Here is a 13322-nt window from a genome sequence, read left to right as displayed (position 1 = left end):
GGTCCTACCATGAGGGCAGGGGACTGGACTCGATGACCTCTCGAGGTCCCTTCCAGTCCTAGAATCTATGAATCTATGAATCTTTTATTGGGCTAAATTTTATAATATTTTTAGCAGTTTATCTAACAGCCATCTTTGTAAGAAACCAAACATTACAAAAATAGTGTAGCATCACTATACATATACAGAAGGGGTAGGAGGAAGAGCTAGGGAGCTCAGGGAAGGGGGTTGGGGTGCAGAAGGGGTTCGGGGTGTGGGCTCTGGCCCAGCGCTGCTTACCTCGAGCAGTGGGGTGGCAGTGGCGCACAGTGGGGCTAAGGCAAGCTCCCTGCCAGCATGTCCGGCAGTGGCTCCTCAGGGTGGTGTGGGGCAGGTGGCTCCGCCGCGTGCTGCCCTTGCCTGTGGATACCACCCCCGAAATACCCATTGGCTGAAGTTCCCTGTTCCTGGCCAATGGGAGCTGTGGGGGGTGGTGCCTGCAGGCGAGGGCAGTGCACAGAGCCCTCTGCCCCCTCACCCCCAGGGGCCGCAGGGACGTGGTGCTGGACGCTTCCGGGAGCAGAGCGGGGGCCAGGGCAGGCAGGGAGCCTGCCTTAGCCCCACTGTGCCATGGGGCTGGCAATCCCACGGGCCGGATCCAAAACCCTAGTTTGCCCTTCTCTGCCATAGCATATAAGAAGTCTGTGCCAGGAGTAGAATGCAGCCCTTCTGCGTTTCAGTCCAGTACCATACCCAGAAGAGAAGAGAACATCCTCTCTTTTCTTGCAACCATCTACCTCATTCACTGTCTATCCTGTGAATGAGGCAGGGCTGCTGTAGAACAAGAAGTATGTGATCATGTAATTAAAGACGGTATCATACTGCATATGCATAAGGGGGTTGAATTAAGCTTGCACAGGCATCCTTAATTCTGGCATTTCCTAACTTTTAAATGCTTGACTTTGCAACCTTTATGATCTTTACAAACAAAAATTTGTTAAATTGCCTAGGCTTTTTAAAAAAGAGAACTAGAAAAGCAGAAATTCCATCATGTGGAACCATATTGACAGCTGGGGAAGGGGCTGGGACTGACAGACGAAGCCGTGAAGTCACCGAGGTTACGAAAAATCACGGAATCCGGACCTCCGTGACAGTCTCGTAGCCCCATTTGTTTGCAATCTCAGCAAAGAGGCCAGGACTTGGCATGGAAAATAATTAATCTTTATTAGTTCACACAACATCCGGACCATCAGGGCTTTCAATCTGGCCCATGGGATTGCCAGCCCCATGGTGCAGCGGGGCTAAGGCAGGCTCCCTGCCTGCCCTGGCCCCCGCGCCACTCCCGGAAGTGGCCAGCACCATGTCCCTGCGGCCCCTGGGGGTTGGGGGGCAGAGGGCTCTGTGCACTGCCCTCGCCTGCAGGCACCGCCCATAATAGAGGCTCAACTTAAATGTATCCCCCAAATTAAAAAACATAGTAAGAGAGCCAAAAAAGAGCCACCGTGGCTAAACAACAAAGTAAAAGAAGCAGTGAGAGGCAAAAAGGCATCCTTTAAAAAGTGGAAGATAAATCCTAATGAGGAAAATAGAAAAGAGCATAAACTCTGGCAAATGAAGTGTAAAAATATAATTAGAAAGACCAAAAAAGAATTTGAAGAACAGCTAGCCAAACACTCCAAAAGTAATAGTAATTTTTTTTTGGAATACATCAGAAGCAGAAAGCCTGCTAAACAACCAGTGGGGCCATCCACTCTGCACTGTGCTGTTCAACATATACATAAATGATCTGGAAAAAAGGATCAACAGCGAGGTGGTAAAATTTGCAGATGATACAAAACTACTCAAGATAGTTAAGTCCCAGGCAGACTATGAAGAGCTACAAAAGGATCTCACAAAACTGGGTCACTGGGCAACAAAATGGCAGATGAAATTTAATGTTGATTAATGCAAAGTAATGCACATTGGAAAACATAATCCTAACTATACATATACAATGATGGGGTCTAAATTAGCTGTTACCACTCAAGAAAGAGATCTCAGAGTCATTGTGGATAGTTCTCTGAAATCATCCACTCAATGTGCAGCGGCAGTCAAAAAAGCGAACAGAATATTGGGAATCATCAAGAAAGGGATAGATAATAAGACAGAAAATATCATATTGCCTCTATATAAATCCATCGTACGCCCACACCTTGAATACTGCGTGCAGATGTGGTCGCCCCATCTCAAAAAAGATATATTGGAATTGGAAAAGGTTCAGAAAAAGGCAACAAAAATGATTAGGGATATGGATTGGCTTCCGTATGAGGAGAGATTAATAAGACTGGGACTTTTCAGCTTGGAAAAGAGGCGACTAAGGGGGGATATGATAGAGGTCTATAAAATCATGAGTGGTATAGAGAAAGTAAATAAGGAAGTGTTATTTACTCCTTGCAATACAAGAACAAGGGGTCACCACATGAAATTAATAGGGAGCAGGTTTAAAACAAACACAAGAAAGTATTTTTCACACAACGCACTGTCAACCTCTGGAACTCCTTGCCAGAGGGTGTTGTGAAGGCCAATACTATAACGGGGTTCAAAAAGGAGCTAGATAGATTCATGGAAGATAGGTCCATCAATGGCTATTAGCTAGGATGGGAAGGAATGGTGTCCCTAGCTTCTGCTTGCCAAAAGCTGGGATTGGGTGACAGGGCATGGATCACTTGATGATAACCTGTCTGTTCATTCCCTTTGGGGCACTTGCCATTGTCCATTGTCAGAGGACAGGATACTGAGCTTGATGGACCTTTGGTCTGGCCCAGTATGGACGTTCTTATGTTCTTATGTTCTTAACGTATGCTGCAGAATGCCTAGTGGTACTGAAAGCACCCAATTACTTGTTATTGTACAGTGTGACAGAACTCATAGGGTCAGTGACACACAGTGTTATATTCATAAATGTACAGAAAGCACCACGTAATTCCTAAAAGGCCCCAAAACTTCAGGGGCAGGTAGGTAGAGCACAATCCGCATTACTGTGGCTCACTGTTAAAATGCTCTTTCGAGGCCTCCCTCAGCCATATAGCTCCATGCTAAACTCTTCTAATAGCCCTCACCTCCAGCGGCAACCCTTTGCCTCACAGATATTACATAGGACACAGCAGGCAGCTGGAACTATAGGGATATTTTTCCTTAGAGAGATCCAATCATGGGAGTAACCAACACCAGCATCCCTTCAATCTACCAAAAGCACATTCAGCTGACATTCTGCACAGGTTGGCTTGGGTGGACCCCCTGGGTGGGCCCCCCACTAAAATATGGCATTAAAAATGCAAAGTTCAACCGGGATCCACAAAACCAACCGACGTATCATCGTTTTCCACTAAATCTGCAAATTCTCCATCTTCATCTGATTCAGCAAAGGAAACGGTAACATGTAATACTAAAAGTGAGCCTGGGACCAGTACAGCTGCAACTAATGCTGTTTCTACTAAAACTACAAAATGGCCTTCCGATTTGTCAAATAACAAACCACTGACTCAGCCGAAACGTCAGTCTTTTCCCACTTCTGTTATCAGTGGTAAAAAACGAAGCGTTGCGACACATTGGTATGAGAAACATCAGTGGGTGGAATATATAGTGTGTCTAAAAACGCAGTGTTTTGTAAAATGTGTAGGCATTTTGGTGACTTGTTCCGAGGACAGGTTCAGTCACTGTGGATTTAGTGATTGGAAGCATATGCACCAGGCCTGCTCCAGACATGAGACTAGTAAAGCACATGCAGTGGCATTCACTAAATATGTCAGCTACAAACAGTGTCAGTTATCAGGCCATGGAAATATTCTTAACCAGTTAAACAAAGAAGCAATGAATACGCGCTTAATCGATACAAATTGGGAGCATATTAAAGTGTACTGTTCTGTGCTAAACAGCAAATAGCTTCACATTGGCACAGAGAGGATCAGGAAGCTTTAAACAAAGGAAACTTTCTGGAGCTTTTCAAACTACTCAGTAAATATGACGAAGAAATTCAAAGTAGACTTGAAATGCTTCTGAAAAACACTATTATGATGAGCCCTGACATACAAAAAGAACTTTTAGAAGCTGCAGCTTCATTACTTCTGTGCAAAATCAGACAGGAGTTACATGAGGCACCGATCACTTACTATGCAATTATTGCGGATGAATGCAAAGACTTTTCAAAACACGAGCTCATTGCAGTGTGTGTCAGATACTTGCACAGTGGAGTAATTAAAGAACGAGCAGTAGGATTTGTGGATACAATGAACACGTCTGCAAATGGAATTTCAGAAAAAATATTTCAAGTTTTGGAAACGCTTGAACTTGATCCCGATTTGTGTGTTGGCTTCAGTTTTGATGGGGCATCTGTCATGTCTGTGAATAAAGGAGGACTACATATGATTTTGAAACACAAATTCCAGTGAGCAATTTATGTTCATTGTAACTCAAACTGTCTTATGCTGGTTCTTTCTATAGTGTCGAAAACGTCTGCAGATGTTGTCACGGAGTTTGAGACCAGAAAGTCCTTGCACACCTTTATGACTGGGACTTACAGGCACGCTTGGTTTCTGGAGGTTCAAAAAGAACCACGTCCCAAGCAGCAGTGCCTTGAGCATGAACGAGCAGTGGATACTCTCTGGAGTTGAAAGTCTGATGTGGTGGGCAAAGTACTAATACTTCATGATGTAATTATTGAAGCGTTAGCAGAATTTGAAGATTGTGGTGGACAAACAAAAATGGAGGTTCAGTCTCTTCTCCAACAAATTCAAATGAAAAAGTTCTTGTTTTTATTAGTAACTTTTGGGAAATTGTTTGAAATGAGTGACTTTGCTGCTAAAGGATTGCAGAGTGCAACTCTGTCCATTACTGACTGCATTGATCTGATAGCGGGGTTGAAAGAGAGTTTCTCTGATTTAAGAAGCAACGAAATAAACAGCGTCAGTCAGGTGCTGAAGTTAACGGATGAACTAATGGAGAAATGTGGCCTTGAGAATTGGGATGTAGCCTTTTCTCAAAACAGAAAATGACCAGGCTGTCTGGAAGATTCAGTTGTGAATTCATCTTTGGGAAAATCAATCAAGGTACGTTCTGATGAAGATTTGAGAGCAATGTGGAACCAAATGCTGGATTGTCAACTTCACGAATTGAACTGCCGCTTTCAAAATGACACCTACGGCATCATGAAAGCCGCGGCTCCATGCTTGCCGAAATCGGACACATTCAGCAATAGAGAAAGCCTCAACACAGCTTATATTTTGTACAGTGTAAAAGTAGATGAAGCTCCTGCGCCCTGACCCCGCTCCCCAGCAGGAGCGCCAGGTGGGTGGAGCGGGTCGGGGTGTGGGGGTGCTCATTTTTCCAGGGCCCCTAATTGGCCAGGGTCACTGAGCAGGGCTTCCCCGTCCATCAGCCTTTGGGACTGGTGGTAAATCACCTGGTCTGGGGCTGCGCAGGAGCCTGGAAACTCTGAGGGGAGGTGGGGAGGATGCCCAATCGCTGCCCGTGCTCACCCCACAGCGCTGCCAGCAGGTCTCGGGATCAGACTTGGCACAGGGCCCCTGGAGAGGAAGCAGCCCCTACCGCTGAGCGCACCCCATACACTGCCGAGGCCCACTGCGGAGCTGCTGCCCCAGCCAGCAGAGACTGTAAGTTCTGTTCTTTACTGACTAGGTTCTATAAAATTCAATATTACTGTGTGGTGGTTTGGTGTTGCTTAATTTATTTTAAGGACACTTACTGCAGATTGGTGTATTTTCTGTGTGTTTAAATGCATTTAATATATGCGCTAGAATGAGTCCGGATTTTAATCGATTTATTGTAATGATCTTTTTTCAATGTAAAAGCAAAGCACTTACGTCATAACTATTAGCTATTGCCCATCCAGAATAATTTGTGGCCCACCCAGACTTACATTCCTAGCTAAGCCAATGTTCTGCACCTGCTGAGCAGCTGAAGCCTTCCTTGGTGCTGTCGCGGTGGCCGGCGCGTGGCTTCTTGAGCAAGGGGAGCGCTGGGTCCCCCAGGATCATTGCTGGCATTTCAACATCACCAATAGTAACATGCCAGTTGGGAAAGAAAGTTGCTGCTTGCAGCTTTCTGAACACTGCTGTGTTCTGAACAATCTGAGCATCGTGCGCCTTCCTGCCCAAGCTGTCATGATGCGGGGACTAGAACCCAGCTCTGAACGCTGGGACAGCTGATGTTCTCACAGTGCCACCTGGAGGCCAGGCACAGCCAGCGAGCATTGTGGAGAGTAGGCACTGCAGGAAGTACTGCCCCAGAGACCCACAGTGACAATACCCTGCGGCCCTCTGATTGGCCAAACGCCCTATTCAACCCCAGGAAGTTGTCTGGGCAACCACACAGACTTTGGCCGGCTGCAGTGCCAGACTGTGGCTTGTCTCCTGGTGTCCAGTTTCTGACTCCAGCCTGACTCTTGCTTACGGGACCGGGCTCTTGCGATTCCTCCAACTCCTGCTCAGCGACTACCATCCCTGGTGGGCAGATCTCAGCCCAGCTGTTACTGCTAGGCCAGATTGCCTACACCTCACTCCCTTACATAAGCCAACACTGATGTCCCTGAAGCATCCCTGATGATCCACCAATACTTGCATAACCATAGAAAAGCAGTTCTTCCTGGTGATATACTGTGGGTCAAGATAGGCAGATGCCAAAATAGGGGTCTCGAACTGTCTATCGCACCACTGCTGTTCAGAGACCTCATTGCTGCAAATCCATCCACTATGTCCTGCATGCTGTCGAGATTCACAGTCCTGCTTAGTAGGAGACAATTAATGGCCCTGCACACTTACATGACAACAGCCCGCACAGTAGATCTTCCAACTGCAAATGATTTCTTACTTACTGGTAGCAATCTCTCAGTGCAGATCTCATGCTGGTGTCCCTCTGCTAGAGAGGGCTGGGGCGAGCATGGACCACAAATCCAGGAATGTGGATCCAAAAGTTCTGCAGCAGCTGCTCATCATCCCAAACCTGCATTACAGTGAGATCTCACCAGTCAATGCTCATTTCTCGGGCCCAGAAGCAGTGCTCCATTGTCTGCAGCTGCTCCATGAAGGCCACCAAGAACTCTGAATTGATTTTTGCTATGCCCCACAGCAATCTGTCCTCCATGAAATTGTCATGTTCCCCACTGATGCGGTTCTTCTTGTGGCTTTGCAAATACTGGAGGATCATGCGTCTTGTGCTTGCAACGCCATGATAATACATAAGAACAACCACACTGGGTCAAACTGAAGGTCCATGTAGCCCAGTATCCTGTCTTCCGACAGTGGCCAATGCCAAGTGCTTCAGAGGGAATAAACAGGACAGGTAATCTTCAAGCAATCCATCCCCTGGCCCATTCCCAGCTTCTGGCAAAACAGAGGCTAGGGACACCTCAGAGCATGGTTTTGCATCCCTGCCCATCCTGGCTAATAGCCATTGATGGACCTATTCTCCACGAATTTATTTAGTTCTTTTTTGAGCCCTGTTATAGTCTTGGCCTTCACAACATCCTCTGGCAAGGAGTTCCACAGGTTGAATGTGTCTTGTGTGAAGAAATACTTCCTTTGTTTGTTTTAAACCTGATGCCTATTAATTTCATTTTGTGACCCCTAGTTCTTGTGTTATGAGAAGGAGTAAATAACACTTATTTACTTTCTCTATGCCAGTCATGATTTTATAGACCTCTATCATATCCCCCCTTAGTCTTATCTTTTCCAAACTGAAAAGTCCCTTTTTTATTAATCTCTCCTCATACGGAAGCTGTCCCATTACCACTAATCATTTTTGTTGCCCTTTTCTGTACCTTTTCCAATTCCAATATATCTTTTTTGAGATGGGGCGACCACATCTGCACGCAGTATTCAAGGTGTGGTCATACCATGGATTTATATAAAGGCAATATGATATTTTATGTCTTATTATCTGTCCCTTTCCTAATGATTGCCAACATTCTGTTCACTTTTTTGACTGCCGCTGCACATTGGGTGGATGTTGTCAGAGAACTATCCACAATGACTCCAAGATCTTTCTTGAGTGGTAACAGCTAATTTAGACCCCATCATTTTGTAAGTATAGCTGGGATTATTTTTTCCAATGTGCATTACTTTGTATTTATCAACATTGAATTTCATCTGCCATTTTGTTGCCCAATCACCCAATTTTGTGAGATCCCTTTGTAATTCTTCGCAGTCTGCTTTGGACTTAACTATCTCGATTAGTTTTGCATCATCTGCAAATTTTGCCACCTCGCTGTTGATCGTTTTTTCCAGATCATTTATGAATATGTTGAACAGCACAGTGCAGAGCTGTGCCAGTTCCATGCTCCTGTCCGAGATGGTGGAAAGCAAGAAGGGCCGTGCGGGTTCATGGAATTTTTTTTAAAAAGGCAGCCAGATCCCAAGATACATTACACAGGGCTACTCTCCAGGAACAGACCATTTGCTTAGCACTTCTGTGGCCAAGTAGCTGAATCCACGTACTACACTTCATTGCTCAGGACAGAAGATGGAAGGAGTGAGCTGTCTCGGGGGAGGTCACACTAGTCAGCATTACTATTTCAGGCTGCCTGCAGACTCAGGCAAAATGGGCTCACATTCAGAAGGCTTCCTTGACAACCTTAAGAATTAAAGACATTATTTCAGAAAAATATGAAAGCTTAGGCCACATTTTTCGTCAGTGTCAGTGAGAACGGCTGGGAGCTCAGCACCATGGCAATCCAGGATACTTATTTAGTTGCCTAGCTACTGATTTAGAGGCCTGATTTAGCAAAGTGTTTAAGTCTTTTGTTCAGTTCAAATGGCCTAATTCCCACGTTGACACCAGTTTAGGAGGGCCCTGGCTGTTTACCCCAAGTTTCTCCAGTGCAAGTTATTCAGCAAGCAGCAATGAAAACAGCGAAGTCTCACCTGTATAAAAATGACTTCTCATTTATCTCTGTCAAGCAGGACTCTTTTCAGACAGTGACTCGGACTGTCACAGTGCAACATAACCTAGCGCATTGTGTCCACTTCTAAGTCCAGATGCATGAACGTAAATGTTAGGATGCATCTGCTGCAGGGCCAGCGATGGAACCAGAATGAACAAGCAGCAGACTCCTAATGGAGAGGAAGTGTCAGGGTGAAGAGGAGCACTGCATTCCCACGGCCAGAAATGCATTCACAATCCTGAGCCTTCATGTCAAGGCCAACATCTTCTCTTTGTAAAGCAGGATGGGCCTGATTCAATGCTACTGATGGGCCTACGTGAACATGACGGGGTGGTGGTGGGGAGAATGCATTAGTTAATAGTCTCTGCACTCTGGCAAGGAGGGGTGGGCCAATGGTTAGAGCACTAGTCTGGGACTTGAGGGGTCTGGTTCAATTCCTTACTCTGCCACACATGGCCTGTGTGACCTTGAAACACTGGGGGTCTGTCTATATTGCAGTCAGAGGTGTGACTGCAGCCTATGTGGACCTACTTAAGCCACCTTTGATCTAGCTGGCTCGAGTAATAATAGTAGTGAAGCTGCAGTGGCATGGGTGGCAGCCTCTCAAGTATGCACCCAGAGTCTGGGGTGGGTGGGGCCAGCTAGATCAAAGGGAGCTTGGGCGTGTTCACAGTGCGACCACCTACACCTCCTGAGTGCAGTGTAGTCCCTCTGTGGTTTTTGCTTTTCCCTACCTCACAGGGGTTCTGTACAGATGCTACAGTAATGGGGTTATAAGTAACGGAGGGAGAATCTGCTCAGTACTTTGGGATGCATCGTCTTGCCTAAATGTTAAAATCGGATTGGTTTTTACACCACATTATTTTTACCCGGTAAAACTTCCAACCACATCCTGAGAATGAATGGCAATTTTAGCTGAAATGAATTTGCCAGGGCCTTTTCTTTCGGAGTGGCATCCAAACAGGTGCCTTTCAGGGGGTATCATATAGGATGAGCTCTTGAAACAAGTAATCTGCACTTTGACCACGAGATGTCACTGTGGTGCAGGGTACCACCACAGGATTAAAGGCAGACCCAAGTCCTTTGGAATTGTTTTAATTGTTTCCAGTTAGGTTATACACTTCTCGGTAAACAGACAGTCATAACAACAATGATTTTACATTCCTTTGCCTAAGTAGGATACGGACACCCACGCTTATTTATTTGCTATCAGTGATTTCATGTCCATTCTTGACACAAAGTAATTGGCTCTCATTTGCAAGCTCAGCAAAAAGGCCAGGACTTCACTATTGAGACTAAGAATCCTCACACCCAGAGATATGGTCCCACAATGGCAGAACAGTGTCAGGAAGCTTGTAACACTGCTACCTGGCTTGCACCAGCCTTGTGAATAAACAGAGAATTTAAGACCCCTGAGCCATCAATCCAGGAGCACCGTCACAAACACCAAGGTCAAGACTCTCCCAGAAGTATTTTGTTGCCTAACTCCCACTGAAGATCTGGACCTAAGGTCAAAGGCCAATATTTTAAATATGGGGGCCTTGGGTGAGGCCCCTGAACCCATATTAGGCACCTAAATAAATGTTTCAGTCTTCATAAATGCGGAGTCCTGTCAGCTCACACTGAATTCCCTTGTGCCGCTTGATCTGTCAATCGAGTATCACCAACCTGAATATACACGGGCCTAAATATGGACGTAGGTGCTGAACGTTAAACACCCACACCAAAATAATTGGGGAGAAAATTTTCAAGAGTACCCAAGTGACTAAGTCCCATTATCTTCCAATGGCTCCTAAATCACATAGGCACTTTTGAAAATGTTATCCTCGGTCTAAATTAACTTGTAGTTTGCACACTGACTACCTTCGCATCAAGGGCCAGCTTCTATAGCCAAGAAGCCAATGGAAGTTCTGCCATTGACTGCATGGAGTGCAGAATTAGGCCTAAAAGCCAGATTCTCAATGTTATCTAAGGTGCCTAACTCCCACTGGAAAGTAGGCACCTAAATACCTTTGAGAATCTGGACCAAAATGTCTACACTTAGACACATAGTTAGACTGTTATATAATCAAGTAAACAAATCTGATTTATTTGCAATTCCATCAACTATTCATTATTACAATATTAGTGCACATTAAAAGCTGACCCTGTAGTGCTATTACATAACTACGAAGAGGACACTATAGAATACAGCACAAAAATGACACAGCAGTTTTTCCATTTTTTAGTCCTTTATCAGTTTTAGAGGACACAGGTATAAATCTACCAAATGCAGACTAATGACGTTATTGCAACCCTCCAGCTGATGATGTGAATGCACAGAAGTAAATGAAGGAGTTCCTAGAGCAATGTTAATTTGGCCACATTCAACATGCCCTATATATTAAGGTGTACATTTAACTACATACAGTCTGATCAGTAATACTACTGTCAGGGCCGGTGCAAGGTGCCCTAGGCGAAACTTCCACCTTGCGCCACCCCCCCCCCCCCAGCTAGCCCCATCCCCCGCGGCAGCTAACCACGCCCCCTGCCCCCCCACCAGAGGAGCCCCCCCCGCGGCAGCTAACCCCACCCGCCGTGGCAGCTAACCCAGCCCGACCCCCTCCCGCCCGGGGAGCCCCCCACTACAGCAGCTACCCCCCCTGCAGTTAACCCCGCCCGGGGAGCCCCCCCCACGGAAGCTAAGCCCACCCGGGGAGCCCGCCCCAGCTCACCTCCGCTCCGCCTCCTCTGCTGAGCACATGCATTTAAACCAGTAAAGAAATGGGAAGTTTTTCCCTTCCCAGTTTCAGTGGGATTCCACTTTGGCACAACATCCAATCTGCTGGCATAGGCTATTGTTCTAACTTCCAAGGCTGGTCTAACTGCCTATGGCGGCAGGTATAATGCCCCGCCAAGGTCCCACAACAGGCCAGTGGCAGAGAACAGACCCAGCTCTCCTAAGACAGGGCCCTATCCACTGACCATGCTGCCACCCCTCTTCAATCACAGGGTTTAAAAAAGTTCAAGTGTTGTGGTTTCTTGTGTGTTACACAAACTGTTCTGGATGAAATTTTCTGTGGAATGTGCCTGTCTACAGAACTGTAACCTCACAGCTTTGCCCATGCTGGATACACCTGTCAGATTATAATATGATTTCTCTTTTGCTGTTTTCTATAAATATATTATTTCTTACTCAGCTCAGGACAACTGGTCTTTTATTCCAAGAGCCATCACCTCCACCACCTCCCCCTAACTATGAGGAGGCAGTGTAGCCTAGTTGATAGAGCACTGGACTGTGATTCAGGAGACCTGGTTTTTAGTCCCAGTTCTGTTACTGGCCTGCTGGGTCACCTTGGCCAAGTCACTTCACCTTTCTGTGCCTCAGTTTCCCCATGTGTAAATGGGGATAATGTAAAAGCACTTTGAGATCTATGGAAGAACAGCATGATATAAGAGTTAGCTATATTACAAAGCAATACAAATCCAGTTGAAATACAGAATGTACCAAAATTTTACAGTGAGCAAAAACATTGTAAAGAACTAAGAAACCTATGAGTCGGAGCATTGTGAAAACACCCAAGTATATGAGAGGTGCCTCAGAAAAAAACCTAGTGCCACAGCAGAAAAATTGAGTTGTCCTACAGTATATTAAGAATTGGTTCACACTGTATCTTATATATTTATAAATAGATTATTGACCCTTTATCAATTAATAGCTGTTGTAATAATTGGTTAGTCAATTGTGAAGCCAATAGGCTGCTTATAGCCGCCTGACACCTTCCCCGATGTGCCTCTAACACATACTACTCATGGCTGTTACATGCTTAAAACTTTTATTAATAATTTATTACCCCATTATAATTGGTTACCATAGATGAATATGACACTGCCATAGCATCACATATTGGCCAAAAGTGCCCAGTGATATTGGATGCCTCAATTTCTGGGTGTCCATTGGGAGACACCCTGAAGAAGTCTGATTCGATGCTCTGCACTTTCTGGACATCAGGGCCCTTACTGGTATCTCAAGTTGGGCACCCAAAAATCATTAGACACTTCTGAAAATCTTGAGTCCTTAGTCTCAGGCCAATGCTTTAACCAAAAGCCCAACCTTCCACACTGCCAGAGATCTGTAATCATCAAGGTCAAAGCTGATGGAGGAGGTTGCCATCAGTTTATATTGGAAAGTCACCCCAGCGTTCACATCAGTAGAGCCCTGTGTGGATACAAAGTTTGTAGCCACATCTGATCCACAAACATGGTCTGTGGATACCTACATCCACAGATACCCGCAGATTTGCAAGGCTCTAAACATCAGCACGAGCTCTACCTGTCAGATGTGGACTCACAGGGAGCAGGCTTTATTAACGTGAATGTTAGGCAGACAGCACTACATCAGCCACACAGTTTCTTTGCAACCATGAAA

This window comes from Terrapene carolina, unplaced genomic scaffold (assembly GCF_002925995.2).
Source record: "Terrapene carolina triunguis isolate 2854851 unplaced genomic scaffold, T_m_triunguis-2.0 Scaffold33392, whole genome shotgun sequence".
NCBI classification, from domain to species: Eukaryota; Metazoa; Chordata; order Testudines; family Emydidae; genus Terrapene; species Terrapene triunguis.
This window is presented reverse-complemented; position numbering follows the sequence as displayed.